At 50.1% G+C, this 17,449-nt stretch overlaps 1 protein-coding gene across 2 annotated transcripts in view; it reads left to right on the forward strand.

The window, feature by feature from the left end:
* The first annotated feature begins 327 nt into the window (after positions 1-327).
* The window catches only part of LOC121284239 (cytochrome P450 26B1), a 56,247-nt gene continuing 39,125 nt past the window's right edge, over positions 328-17,449 (forward strand). The window contains exon 1 of one of the 2 annotated variants that reach the window (XM_041199587.1): positions 328-411. The gene's annotated coding sequence lies outside the window, so the exon portion shown is untranslated. The remainder of the gene's footprint in view (positions 412-17,449) is intronic. The other variant, XM_041199560.1, reaches the window with a different exon arrangement.

Here is a 17,449-nt window from a genome sequence, read left to right on the forward strand (position 1 = left end):
ATCTCTTCCTCCCTCTTTACCTATTTTATATAACTTGCTGAATATGGAGCAATTTAAAGGTCCTCTTCTGAATTCTCCTGGTGTGAGAACCGGGGTGAAAGGCTCGGTGAATTAATCTAAAAGCTATTTGCAAATGTCTTGTTATTTTGCGAGAGAAAAAAAAAGGAGAGAGCGAACATTTTAAAGACTTGAATATTCATGATTTGACAAGACAAGGAGAGAGAGAGCGAGGAACGTCACCCAGGAGGTGGGAACTAACGGGTGAAGTCTTGTATATATATATGTGGCAAAAAAATCAGCTCTATATTTTGAACCTTTAGCATCGAACAAAAGAAAACGAATAATTAAAAATACCACAAGACGACCGAGTGTGTGAGGCCAGGAAGGAGCGAGCTGACATTCTGAAGAGAGGTACATTTCTAATCATTTCGCGCCGGCTCTTCCCCCCGTTCCAGCTTTGATTTAAAATGTTCACCCAGTTTAATATAACTTCCTGGCGATTTGATGTTATTTTTCGTTTTCCTGCATTTTTCTGAAAGTATACCTGAGGTTCTTTTTATTTTAAGGAACGAATATTACTCGGTTTTCCGCATTGTACAGGGTGGTTTTTTTTAATGAGAATCGAATTAAAACAGTGTCGAATTCCGTTTTTAAAAAAAATCTCTTTCACGTTCTGCCTCTGTTTCCCTCCTCGCCCTCCTTTCCCCCCCTCTTATTTAGATCTTGTTTAAAGGCTTTTTCGGCTTCAGAAATATATAATTTTGTTTTCTCTCCACTGTTACATCTGATTGGTGGCAGGTACCAAGGAGTCCAGGAATCAAGATTGTCACCTCACATTTTAACATGGGGAGGGGGACACGGTTACTCTGATCCCTGGGAGCAGAGATATTTTGGAATAGCCCGGTCTGGGTACAAATAACAATCGGGACCATTGGGTCCTGGGGGGGTGGGGGGGTGGTGGGTAGAGAGGAGATGGGCCAGTTGGTATCCCCGTACGACTCCCAGTTACCATGAAATAACGGCTCACCGAATCCCCATGGGTTGAATTCAATTCGCTGAATTCCCCAGCAGTTTCATCCGGGGGTGGGTGGGTGAGTGGGGGGGTGGTTGGGGGGGGGCGGGGGGTGGGGGTGGGGGTGGAGAGAGAAGGCAATACGATCTGCATTTGTATAGCCACATCAGGATGTCCCCGAGTGCTTTCCAAAAAAAAAATGAAGTACTTTTTTTTGGGGGGGGGGGGGGAAGTGTTGCCATGTAGGGAGATAGGTCTCAGAAAGTGGGTCTGTTTCTGACCCCGTAAGAACTCGTCAGTCTAGATCATTGCGGGGGGTCGGGGGGGGTGGGGGTTGGGGTGTGTGTGAGTGGGAGTGTGTGGGTGGTGGTGGTGGAGGGGAGGGGGGTCGTTTATTGGGCGATGTGACGGAACGGTTTCATATGAGACACACAAGGGCTGGTGTGTGTGTGTGTGTGTGTGTGTGGGCAGAGGGGGTTACACAGCCCGTGTACCCCCATCGTCATCCATCCTGCTCCAAGTCCCAGCCCCGCCTGGTAGAACCACTTCCAGCTCGCACTGAGGGACAGCAAGTGAATTTCGTAAATATACCTTTGTAACCCACCTCACCTGATCAGGAACACGTCGAGGTCTTACACTGAATCAGGAATAAAGTCGAATACTCTACACATCGAGTTTTGTAAAACTTTTAAGAAATGTTAGCATCTTGCACACTATCGCCTATCGGACACATAGGGAATATTCAGACATATAAGGAATGCTCAGACATATCGGGAATATTCAGGTATAAAGGGTATTTTCAGACACATAAAGAATATCCAGACACATAGCGAATGTTGGATAAATTCATTCACGGGATGTGGGCTTCGCCGGCTGGGCCAGCATTTATTGCCCATCCCTAATTGCCCTTGAGAAGATGGTGGTGAGCTGCCTTCTTGTACCGCTGCAGTCCCTGCGGCATAGGTGCAGGGCATTTAAGAGTCAACCACACTGCTGTGGGTCTGGAGTCACAAGTAGAGCAGACCAGGTAAGAATGGCAGATTCCCTTTCTTAAAGGACATTACTGAACCAGAGGGGTGTTTACAACAATTGATGATAGTTTCATGGTCATTAGACTTTTAATTCCAGATTTGAACCCAGTTCCCCAGGTGATTACCTTGGGTCCCTGAATTACTAGCCCAGTGACAATGCCACTACACAACCACCTGCCTGGCCTTCCTTAAATCCTAGCTTTTTGACCACCTGTCCTGGTATTTCCCTGTGGTGGCAAATTTTGTTTGACAGTCTTCCTATGAATCACCTTGGGGCATTTTACTATGTTAAAAGTGCTATATACATATAAGTTGTTGCTGTTGGATATATGGATGCAAAGGGATAGACAAACATTCAGGCATGATCATTTTCAACAAGAGAGAATCTAACCTTGATGTTCAATGGCATTACCATCACTGAATCCCCCACTATCAACATCCTGAGGGGTTACCATTGACCAGAAACTGAACTGGGCTAGTCACATAAATACTGTAGCTACAAGAGCAGGTCAGAGGCTAGGAATCATGGTACAGGTAACTCATCTTCTGACTCCGCAAAGCCTGTGCACCATCTACAAGGCACAAGTCAGGAGTGTGATAGGATACTCTCCACTTGCCTGGATGAGTGCAGCTCCCACAACACTCAAGAAGCTCGACACTATCCAGGACAAAGCAGTTGCTTGATTGGCAGCACATCCACTGCCTTAACATAGAAACATACAAATATACAAACATAAGAATTAGGAGCAGGAGTAGGCCACTTGGCCCCTCGAGCCTGCTCCACAATTCAATAAGATCATGGTTGATCTGACTGTAACCTCAACTCCATTGTAACTTTAAACATTCACTCCCTCCACCACCGGTGCACAGTAGCCGCAGTGTGTACCATCTACAAGATGCACTGCAGGAACTCACCAACCCTCCTTAGACAGCACTTTCCAAACGCATGACTACTACCATCTAGAAGGACAAGGGCAGCAGATAGATGGGAACACCACCACCTGGAAGTTCCCCTCCAAGTCACTCACCATCCTGACTTGGAAATATATTGCCGTTCCTTCACTATCGCTGGGTCAAAATCCTGGAACTTCCTCCCTAACAGCACTGTGGGTGTACCTACACCACATGGGCTGCAGCGGTTCAAGAAGGCAGCTCACCACCACCTTCTCAAGGGCAATTAGGGATGGGCAATAAATGCAGGCATAGCCAGCGAAGCTCACATCCCATGTATGGATGAAAAACAGAGCATAGGCACACAATAATGTCACAGCCATTCTGCCTCTATCTCACACACACACACACACACCTATACACAGGGTCAGATACACAGACACACATGCTGAAGTTCTTGGGTGACATGGGTTTTAACCTTCCTGCGTTTTAACCTAACGCTCTGGCCACGGATTTCTATTTGAAAACATGAACGAACTTTTTTTTTCCAGATCCACTGGATGAATGAATTCGGAGCTATCGGGGACCCCCATTCAGCATTGACCAAATCTGACCCCCGCCCCCAACCCCCCGGAATGCAGCCGAGTTAAGGAAGAGAGTTGGAATTCTCACAGTCAGATTAACCCCCCCCCCCACCCCCCACAGCGCGCAGGTCTACCTGGCTCTCTGTGTTTGCGATCGCTCGGGCCGCACACACACACACGCACACACACGCTTTCAGTAAAACTATTCAAGCGCTTGCAGCTCTTGGAGGAATACAGGTAAATATACCCACCGTGTGTTAACCGCTCCCGCTAACTGAATCTCCAGCGCTCATTCCGCACACTCTCTGCAGCCAGATCCATTCGCAACGCCAGATACTGAAACCAAACAGCCGAGTTTAAAACCCAGGAACTAGCGGGAGATGATAACAGACCGAACGCCCCTATGTTAGTGTGTGTGTCTGTGTGTGTGTGTGTGGACAGAGGAGAGCCAGCTTCGCAATTCTCCATTACCCTCTTTTCTGTCTTCTGTCCAGATGCTGTTGTGACTCCGTTCACCTTCCTCCCTCCCGGTATCACCACACCAACCCCCCCCCACCCACCTCCACCCCCCACCTTCACCCCACCTCTCCCCACAAGCACCCCACTAAATATTTATTCCCCAGACATAGTTTCAAGATCGCCTTCTGCACTGCCAATCTGGATAAACCTGCGTGGGTCTTGTTGGGTTTCCTATCCCTGGGAAAGATTATTTAGCGAACAGAAAAGGACTAAGAAGGAAGAATTGTGGGTGGGTGGTGGGGGAGCGGTGCAAGCGCGATTAATGTTGGACCCAGTGCGGATAGGAATCTGAATGTCAGAAGCGGCGCAAGCAGCGGAGAGCCCTTCATCCGTCTGTGCTTTCCGAGAGCGGAAAATCGCCTCCAGCACCACAGTGGCAGGTCCGGGATGTGTACTGAGGATTCAGTGTAGTGGGAGATTTTTTTTAGTCTGCCTTTGTGTGTGTGTGTGTGTGTGTGTGAGAGAGTGAGTGTGTGAGTGAGGGAGTGAGTGAGGGAGTGAGTGAGGGAGTGAGGGAGTGAGTGAGGGAGAGGGCGAGTATGTTAATGGGGCACCTGTCTGAGGGTGGACACTGTGCCCCAGTGTGCCTCCACATTGACTGGTTTCCCTGTCTCAGTGTGTCGGGGTGTCTGAGTCCATGTTCGGTGGTCTGACTGGCTCTGAAAGCAGGGAGTGTGCCCCCAGCTGCAGTGCCAAGGAAGGCAACATGGGGCCGGAGCCTGGAGACTGGTCCCGGGTAAAGCCTGGAGGTTCCGGTAAGGAGAATCCCCAGAGTTAATCACCTTGAGGCTGTCTGAGGGGCTGAATGAAGAAAGTTAAACAGCGAGAGTTCAGATCGAGGGACAGGTTCAAAGCTGGTACAAAGTAAATTTGAGACGGATGGCTCTTTTAATTCAGTCGCGGGATGTGGGTGTCGCTGGCTGGTCCAGTATTTATTGCCCATCCCTAATTGCCCTTGAGAAGGTGGTGGCGAGCTGCCTTCTTGAACCGCTGCAGTCCATGTGGTGTAGGTACACCCACAGTGCTGTTAGGGAGGGAGTTCCAGGATTTTGACCCAGCGACAGTGAAGGAACGGCAATATATTTCCAAGTCAGTATGGTGAGTGACTTGGAGGGGACCTTGGAGGTGATGGTGTTCCCATCTATCTGCTGCCCTTGTCCTTCTAGATGCTAGTGGTCGTGGGTTTGGAAGGTGCTGTCGAAGGAGCCTTAGTGAGTTTCTGCAGTGCATCTTGTAGATGGTACACATTGCTGCTACTATGCCTCGATAGTGGAGGGAGTCAATATCTATGGATGTGGTGCCAATCAACTGGGCTGCTTTGTCCTGGATGGTGTCAAGCTTCCTGAGTGTTGTTGGAGCTGCATTCATCCAGACAAGGGGAGAATATTCCATCACTCTCCTGACTTGTGCCTTGTAGATGGTGGACAAGCTTCGGGGAGTCAGGAGATGAGTTACTTGCCACAGGATTCCTAGCCTCTGACCTGCTCTCATAGCCACGGTATTTGTATGGCTAGTCCAGTTCAGTTTCTGGTCAATGGTAACCAATGGTATCACAAAATAATTCACAGAAATAGAGTGATCAAAGCATGAAAGGATTCTCAGAGCATAGAGAAAAACATTTAACAAACAACTAATTACTGAAATTGTGGATTTGGGGATTGACTGTGGAGTCTCCCTGGATGAATGCACTAAGATGGGCTGAATGGCCATTCTCTGTGCCTGTGTATGTCTCAGGGGGTGACTTTACTTGGGGCCTCTCCCACTCAACAGTTGTGGCTTCAACAGAAACCCTCTCATTGTCTGTATGTGTCTGAGAATCTGTATATTTGTGTCTATATGTCTGTATATGTGTGCTTCTCAGTGTCTGTTCATGTGGGTCCACCTGCGTCTCTTCATTTCTGTAGGTGAGTCTATTTACCCATATGTCTGTGAGCGTCCCAGTGTTTGTGTATGTGTGTCTCAGTACCTGTGTGTCTTTGTGTGTTGTCTCAGTCTCTATGTATGCATGTCTCACTAACTGTGTGCATGTATGTTTCTCCATACATTTATCACCAGCAGGGCTGTCTAAAAACAGGCCATTATCAATTTAACAATAACTCGAATACATTCATGCAATTTTGATCATTTTACATACACAAGAAAGAAACAGGCAGGTAGAAAGGCAGAGTCACAACTACAGTGAAACAAAGCTAGAGGTTCAGAGACAGAGAGAGACAGAAGAAGATGGACAGAGATTGATAGATATATACAGAAATTCATATAGTCAGTGGCATTAGATAGACAGATGGACGGAACCCTGGATAGACAGAGCGAGAAATGGGCAAAGATAAGTATAGAGAGATAAATGGATAGGCAGTGATTGCCTGGTTTATCAATAGAAGTAGACACAATGGGTTAGATTTTACCACAGGCTTTGGAAACTTTGATCGAATTTGATTTCTTAAAAATAATTGAAAGAGAGAAATGTAAAAAAAAATGAAAGAAATCTAGTACAGACTTGATGGGCTGAATGCCCTTTTTCTGTGCTATTGCCATTCTATGATTCTAATTCCCTTGCCACTGAAAAACAAAATGATCTAGAATAAATTCTCACCCCTTCAGCCCCTTCATTGCAAAGGAATTCATGTCTCAAAATATTTTTTTCCTTTTTCAGCTCGGTTTCGGAGGGGTGTGGAACACAGTGGGGCTGGATTGACAGTGGTGTGTGGGCACTGGGTTCTTCACTTCCTCAGAGTCCCTCTAGTAGGGTTGCTGCTTGAGAGGAAAACTGAGAGAGAGAGAGAGAGACCCCCATGGAATTCTCTGCAATCCCAGTTTAATAGCGAGTCCACCATTATATGGAAGGCACAAAGACACAGAGTAAACGTGCCACCAGACCCATTCATTCACTTATTGTTTGTTTGGGAAAGAATTTGGTTTTTAAAAGCCTCTTGGGTGTGATTGCGGTGTTGGTGGGAGTGGGGGTGGTGGGGGGATGGGGAAGGGCCACGGGGAGAGTGGCAAAGGGAGCTGGGAAGGAGAACCTTAGAAGCGTAGAAATTTGTGGCACATTAGCGGCTGAGAAACTATTATCCCGTCTAATCACATCTTCCAGCTCTTGCCCTGTAGGTTATTGCAACTCAAGTGCATACCCGAGTGTGTGTTAGAGTTTCTACCTCAACTGCCCCTTTGGGTAGTGAGTTCCAGACCCCATCACCAGCTGGGTGAAAACAAATTACTCCTCAACACTCCATGAATCCTTCCACCAAACTCTTTGAATCTTGAATATCGCTGAAAAGAGAGACATGTCGCTGAAGCTTTTCCTCTTACACTCATCAGGGCAAATACAAAAATGCCAAATTTCAAACAATAACAACAATTCATACCGCAGGGGAAAAAAAGGTTGGCAAGTCAATTCTGATTGGCCAAGGCATTGTTTGAAATTTGGCATTCTTGCATTTGTCCTGATGAGCGTAAGAGGAAAAGCTTCAGCAACGTGCCTCCCTTTTCGACAAAATTTCCCTCTAGTCCTCCCACCAATGGCTTTAAATCTATGCCCCTTGGTTATTGAACCCTCTGCTTAGGGAAATAGGCCTTTCCTTTCCACTCTATCGAGGCAGCTCATAATTTTATACACCGCCGTTAAATCTTCATCAACCTGCTCTGTTCATAAAGAAAACATTCCCGGCCTATTCAATCTTCCCTTAGGGATAAAATTCTCCATTCCTGTTACTACCCTTTGTACCCTCTCTAGTGTGATCACATCTTCCCTGTAATGTGGTGACCAGAAGTGAACATAATACTCTTGCTGTAGTCTAACTAGCATTTTATATAATCCCAGCTCTCTTATAGACTTGCTTCAGTTGGTAGCATTCTCACTTCTGAGACACCAGGGTTCCAGGTTCAAGTCCCACTCCAGGGATTGAACACAAATATCTACGAAGACACTCCCGTGCAGCGCTGAGGGGGTGCTGCACTGTCGGAAGTGCTGTCCTTTGGATGAAATATTAAACCGAGGTCCCATCCGTCTTGTCAAGCGGACGTAAAAGATTCCGGCGACAGGGCTTTTTCGGTCGATGGGGTTTTCCCTTCCTGTCACCTCGCAGAGTCTGTGGGGGACGCATCCCCACTGATACTGGCTACACCTCAGCCATTTAACACTCCCATTGGCTAGAGACGGGGGCCTCCATCCATCAATCGGGCCAATCTGATTGGCCGGCTGGCCAACAGCAGCGGTGGCCAGGGCTCGGATTCTAAGTCCAGGACTAAGCAAGTGGTGGGGGAGGGGTGGGGTGGGTGGTTGGGTGGTTTCCCAACAGGGAGGGGAAGCCAGGCCCAATGGAGTTGCTGATGGGTCAGGAGAAGTAGGGGAGAGCGCCCACAACCTGCAGGGGGCAGAGCTTGGGGAGGGTTGGAGTCCCTGATGTGGAAAGGAGCCATCGGGGCTCGTGCTTGCTTCCCCCTCTTTCTGCCTAATGTCTAAGCAAGGCTACCCCCATCCCTGCCCCTGAACACCTCCCTCCAGCCTAAAAATTGAGACCGGCCGGAAAACTGCCCTTAAGCGTCCAATAATTGGCCACTTAAGGGCCTCAATTGTGTCGAGGGCGGGCGGGCAGGCTGCCCCCTAGGTTTCACCACCCCCCCCCCTTTAAAAGTACAGAGAGGTCAAGGGTGGGGGGGGGTGGTGGGGAGATGCGTGTCAGGAAGCCTTCTGAGAAATTTTGTCGACACCCCCTCCCCCAATCCCATTGCCTACAAACCCTCCCGTGGAACTCTCCCCAGCTCGTCCTGGTCAATATTTATCCCTCAATCAACATCCCAAAAAAAAATCAGATTATCTTTTCACTATCGCGTTGTGGAATTTTGCTGTGTACAGATGAGCTGCCACTTTTCCTACATTACAGCAGTGACTTCGCTTCAAAAGTGCTCCGTTGGCTGTAAAGCGCTTTGAGACGAGGCGTGACCACGAAAAGTGCCATATAAAAGAATTTTAAAAAAAAATTCCTTGTGACAGTGAATGAAAGAAAGTCACCCAGTCACCTCCCTAAACACCTTGTCGACCCAGCCTGCTACCTGCGGGAATCTGTGGACACACGCTCCACGGCCCCTCTGTTCCTCCAAGGACTTCGATATCCTGCTGCTTTCTGTTGATCTGGTCACCCTCCCCACCACCTTACCTTTCTGCCAATCTCCTACAGCTGCAACCTCTTCATCTTGACCCCCCAATGGTTAATTCCAAATCGTTGATAAAGACAATGAATAGCAAGGGAACCCCTACAGAGCCCTCTGGAATCCCAGTGAAAACAGCTTTCCAGTCCCCAGGCACTCGTCAAACGGGAGGGAATGCCTCCTGCCACTCAGCCAATTTTAGATCGAACTGGCAACCATATCTTGGATGTCTTCAGCTTTTAATTTCCTGGCCAGTCAGCCATATGCAAACTCATCTAAAAACTTGACAAAATCCACACAGGCCACATCAAACCCTGAACACTCATGAACCTCCTTGTTACCTGGTCAAAAAATGTGTGTGTGAAATGTCCCAGAATGGATCAGCATGTGTGTGAACTGTCCCAGAGTGGATCAGCATGTGTGTGAACTGGCCCAGTGTGGGTCAGTGTGTATGTGTGAACTGTCCCAGTGTGGGTCAGTGTGTATGTGTGAACTGTCCCAGTGTGGGTCAGTGTGAGTGTGAACTGTCCCAGTGTGGGTCAGTGTGTGTGTGTGAACTGTCCCAGTGTGGGTCAATGTGTGTGTGTGAACTGTCCCAGTGTGGGTCAGTGTGTGTGTGAACTGTCCCAGTGTGGGTCAGTGTGTGTGTGTGAACTGTCCCAGTGTGGGTCAGTGTGTATGTGTGAACTGTCCCAGTGTGGGTCAGTGTGTATGTGTGAAATGTCCCAGTGTGGGTCAGTGTGAGAGTGAACTGTCCCAGTGTGGGTCAGTGTGAGAGTGAATTGTCCCAGTGTGGGTCAGTGTGAGGATGAACTGTCCCAGTGTGGATCAGTGTGTATGTGTGATCTGTCCCAGTGTTGGTCAGTGTGAGAGTGAACTGTCCCAGTGTGGATCCGTGTGTGTGTGAATTGTCCCAGTGTGGGTCAGTGTGTGTGTGAACTGTCCCAGTGTGGATCAGTGTTTGTGTGAACTGTACCAGTGTGGGTCAGTGTGTGTGTGAACTGTCCCAGTGTGGGTCAGTGTGTGTGTGAACTGTCCCAGTGTGGATCAGTGTGTGTGTGAACTGTGCCAGTGTGGGTCAGTGTGTGTGTGAACCGTCCCAGTGTGGATCCGTGTGTGTGTGAACTGTCCCAGTGTGGGTCAGTGTGAGTGTGTGAACTGTCCCAGTGTGGATCAGTGTGAGTGTGTGAACTGTACCAGTGTGGATCCGTGTGTGTGTGAACTGTCCCAGTGTGGATCAGTGGGTGTGTGAAATGTCCCAGTGTGGGTCAGTGTGTGTGTGAACTGTCCCAGTGTGGATCAGTGTGTGTGTGAACTGTCCCAGTGTGGGTCAGTGTGTGTGTGAACTGTCCCAGTGTGGGTCAGTGTGTGTGTGAACTGTCCCAGAGTGATCAGTGTGTGTGTGAACTGTCCCAGTGTGGATCAGTGTGTGTGTGAACTGTCCCAGTGTGGGTCAGTGTGTGTGTGAACTGTCCCAGTGTGGGTCAGTGTGTGTGTGAACTGTGCCAGTGTGGGTCAGTGTGTGTGTGAACTGTCCCAGTGTGGGTCAGTGTGTGTGTGAACTGTCCCAGTGTGGGTCAGTGTGTGTGTGAACTGTCCCAGTGTGGGTCAGTGTGTGTGTAACTGTCCCAGTGTGGATCAGTGTGTGTGTGAACTGTCCCAGTGTGGGTCAGTGTGTGTGTGTGAACTGTCCCAGTGTGGATCAGTGTGTGTGTGAACTGTCCCATTGTGGATCAGTGTGTGTGTGAAGTGTACCAGTGTGGATCCGTGTGTGTGTGAACTGTCCCAGTGTGGATCAGTGGGTGTGTGAAATGTCCCAGTGTGGGTCAGTGTGTGTGTGAACTGTCCCAGTGTGCATCAGTTTGTGTGTGAACTGTCCCAGTGTGGGTCAGTGTGTGTGTGAACTGTCCCAGTGTGGGTCAGTGTGTGTGTGAACTGTCCCAGAGTGATCAGTGTGTGTGTGAACTGTCCCAGTGTGGATCAGTGTGTGTGTAAACTGTCCCAGTGTGGGTCAGTGTGTGTGTGAACTGTCCCAGTTTGGGTCAGTGTGTGTGTGAACTGTCCCAGTGTGGGTCAGTGTGTGTGTGAACTGTCCCAGTGTGGATCAGTGTGTGTGTGAACTGTCCCAGTGTGGGTCAGTGTGTGTGTGAACCGTCCCAGTGTGGATCCGTGTGTGTGTGAACTGTCCCAGTGTGGGTCAGTGTGTGTGTGTGAACTGTCCCAGTGTGGATCAGTGTGTGTGTGAACTGTCCCAGTGTGGATCAGTGTGTGTGTGAACTGTCCCAGTGTGGATCCGTGTGTGTGTGAACTGTCCCAGTGTGGATCAGTGAGTGTGTGAAATGTCCAGTGTGGGTCAGTGTGTGTGTGAACTGTCCCAGTGTGGATCAGTGTGTGTGCGAACTGTCCCAGTGTGGGTCAGTGTGTGTGTGAACTGTCCCAGTGTGGATCAGTGTGTGTGTGAACTGTCCCAGTGTGGATCAGTGTGTGTGTGAACCGTCCCAGTGTGGATCAGTGTGTGTGTGAACTGTCCCAGTGTGGGTCAGTGTGTGTGTGTGTGAACAGTCCCAGTGTGGATCAGTGTGTGTGTGAACTGTCCCATTGTGGATCAGTGTGTGTGTGAACTGTACCAGTGTGGATCCGTGTGTGTGTGAACTGTCCCAGTGTGGATCAGTGGGTGTGTGAAATGTCCCAGTGTGGGTCAGTGTGTGTGTGAACTGTCCCAGTGTGGATCAGTGTGTGTGTGAACTGTCCCAGTGTGGGTCAGTGTGTGTGTGAACTGTCCCAGTGTGGGTCAGTGTGTGTGTGAACTGTCCCAGAGTGATCAGTGTGTGTGTGAACTGTCCCAGTGTGGATCAGTGTGTGTGTGAACTGTCCCAGTGTGGGTCAGTGTGTGTGTGAACTGTTCCAGTGTGGGTCAGTGTGTGTGTGAACTGTGCCAGTGTGGGTCGGTGTGTGGGTGAACTGTCCCAGTGTGGGTCAGTGTGTGTGTGAACTGTCCCAGTGTGGATCAGTGTGTGTGTGAACTGTCCCAGTGTGGGTCAGTGTGTGTGTGCGAACTGTCCCAGTGTGGATCAGTGTGTGTGTCAACTGTCCCATTGTGGATCAGTGTGTGTGTGAAATGTCCCAGTGTGGGTCAGTGTGTGTGTGAACTGTCCCAGTGTGGATCAGTGTGTGTGTGTACTGTCCCAGTGTGGGTCAGTGTGTGGGTGAACTGTCCCAGTGTGGGTCAGTGTATGTGTGAACTGTCCCAGAGTGATCAGTGTGTGTGTGAACTGTCCCAGTGTGGGTCAGTGTGTGTGTGAACTGTCCCAGTGTGGGTCAGTGTGTGTGTGAACTGTCCCAGTGTGGGTCAGTGTGTGTGTGAACTGTCCCAGTGTGGGTAAGTGTGTGTGTGAACTGTCCCATTGTGGGTCAGTGTGAGTGTGAACTGTCCCAGTGTGGGTCAGTGTGTGAGTGACCTGTCCCAGTGTGGATCAGTGTGTGTGTGAGAACTGTCCCAGTGTGGATCAGTGTGTGTGTGAACTGTCCCAGTGTGGATCAGTGTGTGTGTGAACTGTCCCAGTGTGGGTCAGTGTGAGTGTGAACTGTCCCAGTGTGGGTCAGAGTGTTTGTGAACTGTTCCAGTGTGGGTCAGTGTGTGTGTGAACTGTCCCAGTGTGGGTCAGTGTGTGTGTGAACTGTCCCAGTGTGGATCAGTGTGTGTGTGAACTGTCCCAGTGTGGGTCAGTGTGTGTGTGAACTGTCCCAGTGTGGGTCAGTGTGAGAGTGAACTGTCCCAGTGTGGATCTGTGTGTGCGCGAACTGTACCAGTGTGGGTCAGTGTGTGTGTGAACTGTCCCAGTGTGGGTCAGTGTGTGTGTGAACTGTCCCAGTGTGGGTCAGTGTGAGAGTGAACTGTCCCAGTGTGGATCAGTGTGTGTGCGAACTTTATCAGTGTGGGTCAGTGTGTGTGTGAACTGTCCCAGTGTTGGTCAGTGTGTGTGTGTACTGTCCCAGTGTGGGTCAGTGTGTGTGTGAACTGTCCCAGTGTGGGTCAGTGTGTGTGTGAACTGTCCCAGTGTGTATCAGTGTTTGTGTGAATTGTACCACTGTGGGTCAGTGTGTGTGTGAACTGTGCCAGTGTGGGTCAGTGTGTGTGTGAACTGTCCCAGTGTGGATCAGTGTGAGTGTGAACTGTCCCAGTGTGGATCAGTGTGTGAGTGTGAACTGTCCCAGTGTGGATCAGTGTGTGTGTGTGAACTGCCCCAGTGTGGGTCAGTGTGAGTGTGAACTGTCCCATTGTGGATCAGTGTGTGCGTGAACTGTCCCAGTGTGGGTCAGTGTGTGTGTGAACTGTCCCATTGTGGATCAGTGTGTGTGTGAACTGTACCAGTGTGGATCAGTGTGTGTGTGAACTGTCCCAGTGTGGGTCAGTGTGTTTGTGAACTGTTCCAGTGTGGGTCAGTGTTTGTGTGAACTGTGCCAGTGGGGTCGGTTTGTGTGTGAACTGTCCCAGTGTGGGTCAGTGTGTGTGTGAACTGTCCCAGTGTGGGTCAGTGTGTGTGTGAACTGTCCCAGTGTGGATCAGTGTGTGTGTGAACTGTCCCAGTTTGGGTCAGTGTGTGTGTGCGAACTGTCCCAGTGTGGATCAGTGTGTGTGTCAACTGTCGCATTGTGGATCAGTGTGTGTGAGAACTGTCCCAGTGTCGATCAGTGTGTGTGTGAACTGTCCCAGTGTGGGTCAGTGTGTGTGTGAACTGTCCCAGTGTGGGTCAGTGTGTGTGTGAACTGTCCCAGAGTGATCAGTGTGTGTGTGAACTGTCCCAGTGTGGATCAGTGTGTGTGTGAACTGTCCCAGTTTGGGTCAGTGTGTGTGTGAACTGTCCCAGTGTGGGTCAGTGTGTGTGTGAACTGTCCCAGTGTGGGTCAGTGTGTGTGTGAACTGTCCCAGTGTGGGTCATTGTGAGTGTGAACTGTCCCAGTGTGGGTCAGTGTGTGTGTGAACTGTCCCTGTGTGGGTCAGTGTGTGTGTGAACTGTCCCAGTGTGGATCAGTATGTGTGTGAACTGTCCCAGTGTGGGTCAGTGTGTGTGTGTGTGAACTGTCCCAGTGTGGATCAGTGTGTGTGTGAACTGTCCCAGTGTGGATCAGTGTGTGTGTGAACTGTCCCATTGTGGATCAGTGTGTGTGTGAACTGTACCAGTGTGGATCCGTGTGTGTGTGAACTGTCCCAGTGTGGATCAGTGGGTGTGTGAAATGTCCCAGTGTGTGTGTGAACTGTCCCAGTGTGGATCAGTGTGTGTGTGAACTGTCCCAGTTTGGGTCAGTGTATGTGTAAACTGTCCCAGTGTGGGTCAGTGTGTGTGTGAACTGTCCCAGTGTGGGTCAGTGTGTGTGTGAACTGTCCCATTGTGGGTCATTGTGAGTGTGAACTGTCCCAGTGTGGGTCAGTGTGTGTGTGAACTGTCCCAGTGTGGGTCAGTGTGTGTGTGAACTGTCCCAGTGTGGATCAGTATGTGTGTGAACTGTCCCAGTGTGGGTCAGTCTGTGTGTGTGTGAACAGTCCCAGTGTGGATCAGTGTGTGTGTGAACTGTCCCATTGTGGATCAGTGTGTGTGTGAACTGTACCAGTGTGGATCCGTGTGTGTGTGAACTGTGCCAGTGTGGATCAGTGGGTGTGTGAAATGTCCCAGTGTGGGTCAGTGTGTGTGTGAACTGTCCCAGTGTGGATCAGTGTGTGTGTGAACTGTCCCAGTGTGGGTCAGTGTGTGTGTGAACTGTCCCAGTGTGGGTCAGTGTGTGTGTGAACTGTCCCAGAGTGATCAGTGTGTGTGTGAACTGTCCCAGTGTGGATCAGTGTGTGTGTGAACTGTCCCAGTGTGGGTTAGTGTGTTTGTGAACTGTCCCAGTGTGGATCAGTGTGTGTGTCAACTGTCCCATTGTGGATCAGTGTGTGTGTGAAATGTCCCAGTGTGGGTCAGTGTGTGTGTGAACTGTCCCAGTGTGGGTCAGTGTGTGTGTGAACTGTCCCAGTGTGGGTCAGTGTGTGTGTGAACTGTCCCAGTGTGGGTCAGTGTGTGTGTGAACTGTCCCAGTGTGGGTCAGTGTGTGTGTGAACTGTCCCAGAGTGGGTCAGTGTCTGTGTGACCTGTCCCAGTGTGGATCAGTGTGTGTGTGAGAACTGTCCCAGTGTGGATCAGTGTGTGTGTGAACTGTCCCAGTGTGGATCAGTGTGTGTGTGAACTGTCCCAGTGTGGGTCAGTGTGTGTGTGAACTGTCCCAGTGTGGGTCAGTGTGTGTGTGAACTGTCCCCGTGTGGGTCAGTGTGAGTGTGAACTGTCCCAGTGTGGGTCAGAGTGTGTGTGAACTGTTCCAGTGTGGGTCAGTGTGTGTGTGAACTGTCCCAGTGTGGGTCAGTGTGTGTGTGAACTGTCCCAGTGTGGGTCAGTGTGTGTGTGAACTGTCCCAGTGTGGGTCAGTGTGTGTGTGAACTGTGCCAGTGTGGGTCAGTGTGTGTGTGAACTGTCCCAGTGTGGATCAGTGTGTGTGTGAACTGTACCAGTGTGGATCCGTGTGTGTGTGAACTGTCCCAGTGTGGATCAGTGGGTGTGTGAAATGTCCCAGTGTGTGTGTGAACTGTCCCAGTGTGGATCAGTGTGTGTGTGAACTGTCCCAGTTTGTGTCAGTGTATGTGTGAACTGTCCCAGTGTGGGTCAGTGTGTGTGTGAACTGTCCCAGTGTGGGTCAGTGTGTGTGTGAACTGTCCCAGTGTGGGTCATTGTGAGTGTGAACTGTCCCAGTGTGGGTCAGTGTGTGTGTGAACTGTCCCAGTGTGGGTCAGTGTGTGTGTGAACTGTCCCAGTGTGGATCAGTATGTGTGTGAACTGTCCCAGTGTGGGTCAGTCTGTGTGTGTGTGAACAGTCCCAGTGTGGATCAGTGTGTGTGTGAACTGTCCCATTGTGGATCAGTGTGTGTGTGAACTGTACCAGTGTGGATCCGTGTGTGTGTGAACTGTGCCAGTGTGGATCAGTGGGTGTGTGAAATGTCCCAGTGTGGGTTAGTGTGTGTGTGAACTGTCCCAGTGTGGATCAGTGTGTGTGTGAACTGTCCCAGTGTGGGTCAGTGTGTGTGTGAACTGTCCCAGAGTGGGTCAGTGTGTGTGTGAACTGTCCCAGAGTGATCAGTGTGTGTGTGAACTGTCCCAGTGTGGATCAGTGTGTGTGTGAACTGTCCCAGTGTGGATCAGTGTGTGTGTGAACTGTGCCAGTGTGGGTCGGTGTGTGTGTGAACTGTCCCAGTGTGCGTCAGTGTGTGGGTGAACTGTCCCAGTGTGGGTCAGTGTGTGTGTGAACTGTCCCAGTGTGGGTCAGTGTGTGTGTGAACTGTCCCAGTGTGGGTCAGTGTGAGTGTGAACTGTCCCAGTGTGGGTCAGTGTCTGTGTGACCTGTCCCAGTGTGGATCAGTGTGTGTGTGAGAACTGTCCCAGTGTGGATCAGTGTGTGTGTGAACTGTCCCAGTGTGGATCAGTGTGTGTGTGAACTGTCCCAGTGTGGGTCAGTGTGTGTGTGAACTGTCCCAGTGTGGGTCAGTGTGTGTGTGAACTGTCCCCGTGTGGGTCAGTGTGAGTGTGAACTGTCCCAGTGTGGGTCAGAGTGTGTGTGAACTATTCCAGTGTGGGTCAGTGTGTGTGTGAACTGTCCCAGTGTGGGTCAGTGTGTGTGTGAACTGTCCCAGTGTGGGTCAGTGTGTGTGTGAACTGTCCCAGTGTGGGTCAGTGTGTGTGTGAACTGTGCCAGTGTGGGTCAGTGTGTGTGTGAACTGTCCCAGTGTGGATCAGTGTGAGTGTGAACTGTCCCAGTGTGGATCAGTGTGTGAGTGTGAACTGTCCCAGTGTGGATCAGTGTGTGTGTGTGAACTGCCCCAGTGTGGGTCAGTGTGAGTGTGAACTGTCCCATTGTGGATCAGTGTGTGCGTGAACTGTCCCAGTGTGTGTCAGTGTGAGTGTGAACTGTCCCATTGTGGATCAGTGTGTGTGTGAACTGTCCCAGTGTGGATCAGTGTGTGTGTGAACTGTCCCAGTGTGGGTCAGTGTGTTTGTGAACTGTTCCAGTGTGGGTCAGTGTTTGTGTGAACTGTGCCAGTGTGGTTCGGTTTGTGTGTGAACTGTCCCAGTGTGGGTCAGTGTGTGTGTGAACTGTCCCAGTGTGGGTCAGTGTGTGTGTGAACTGTCCCAGTGTGGATCAGTGTGTGTGTGAACTGTCCCAGTTTGGGTCAGTGTGTGTGT

The sequence above is a fragment of the Carcharodon carcharias genome, chromosome 1 (assembly GCF_017639515.1).
Source record: "Carcharodon carcharias isolate sCarCar2 chromosome 1, sCarCar2.pri, whole genome shotgun sequence".
NCBI classification, from domain to species: domain Eukaryota; kingdom Metazoa; phylum Chordata; class Chondrichthyes; order Lamniformes; family Lamnidae; genus Carcharodon; species Carcharodon carcharias.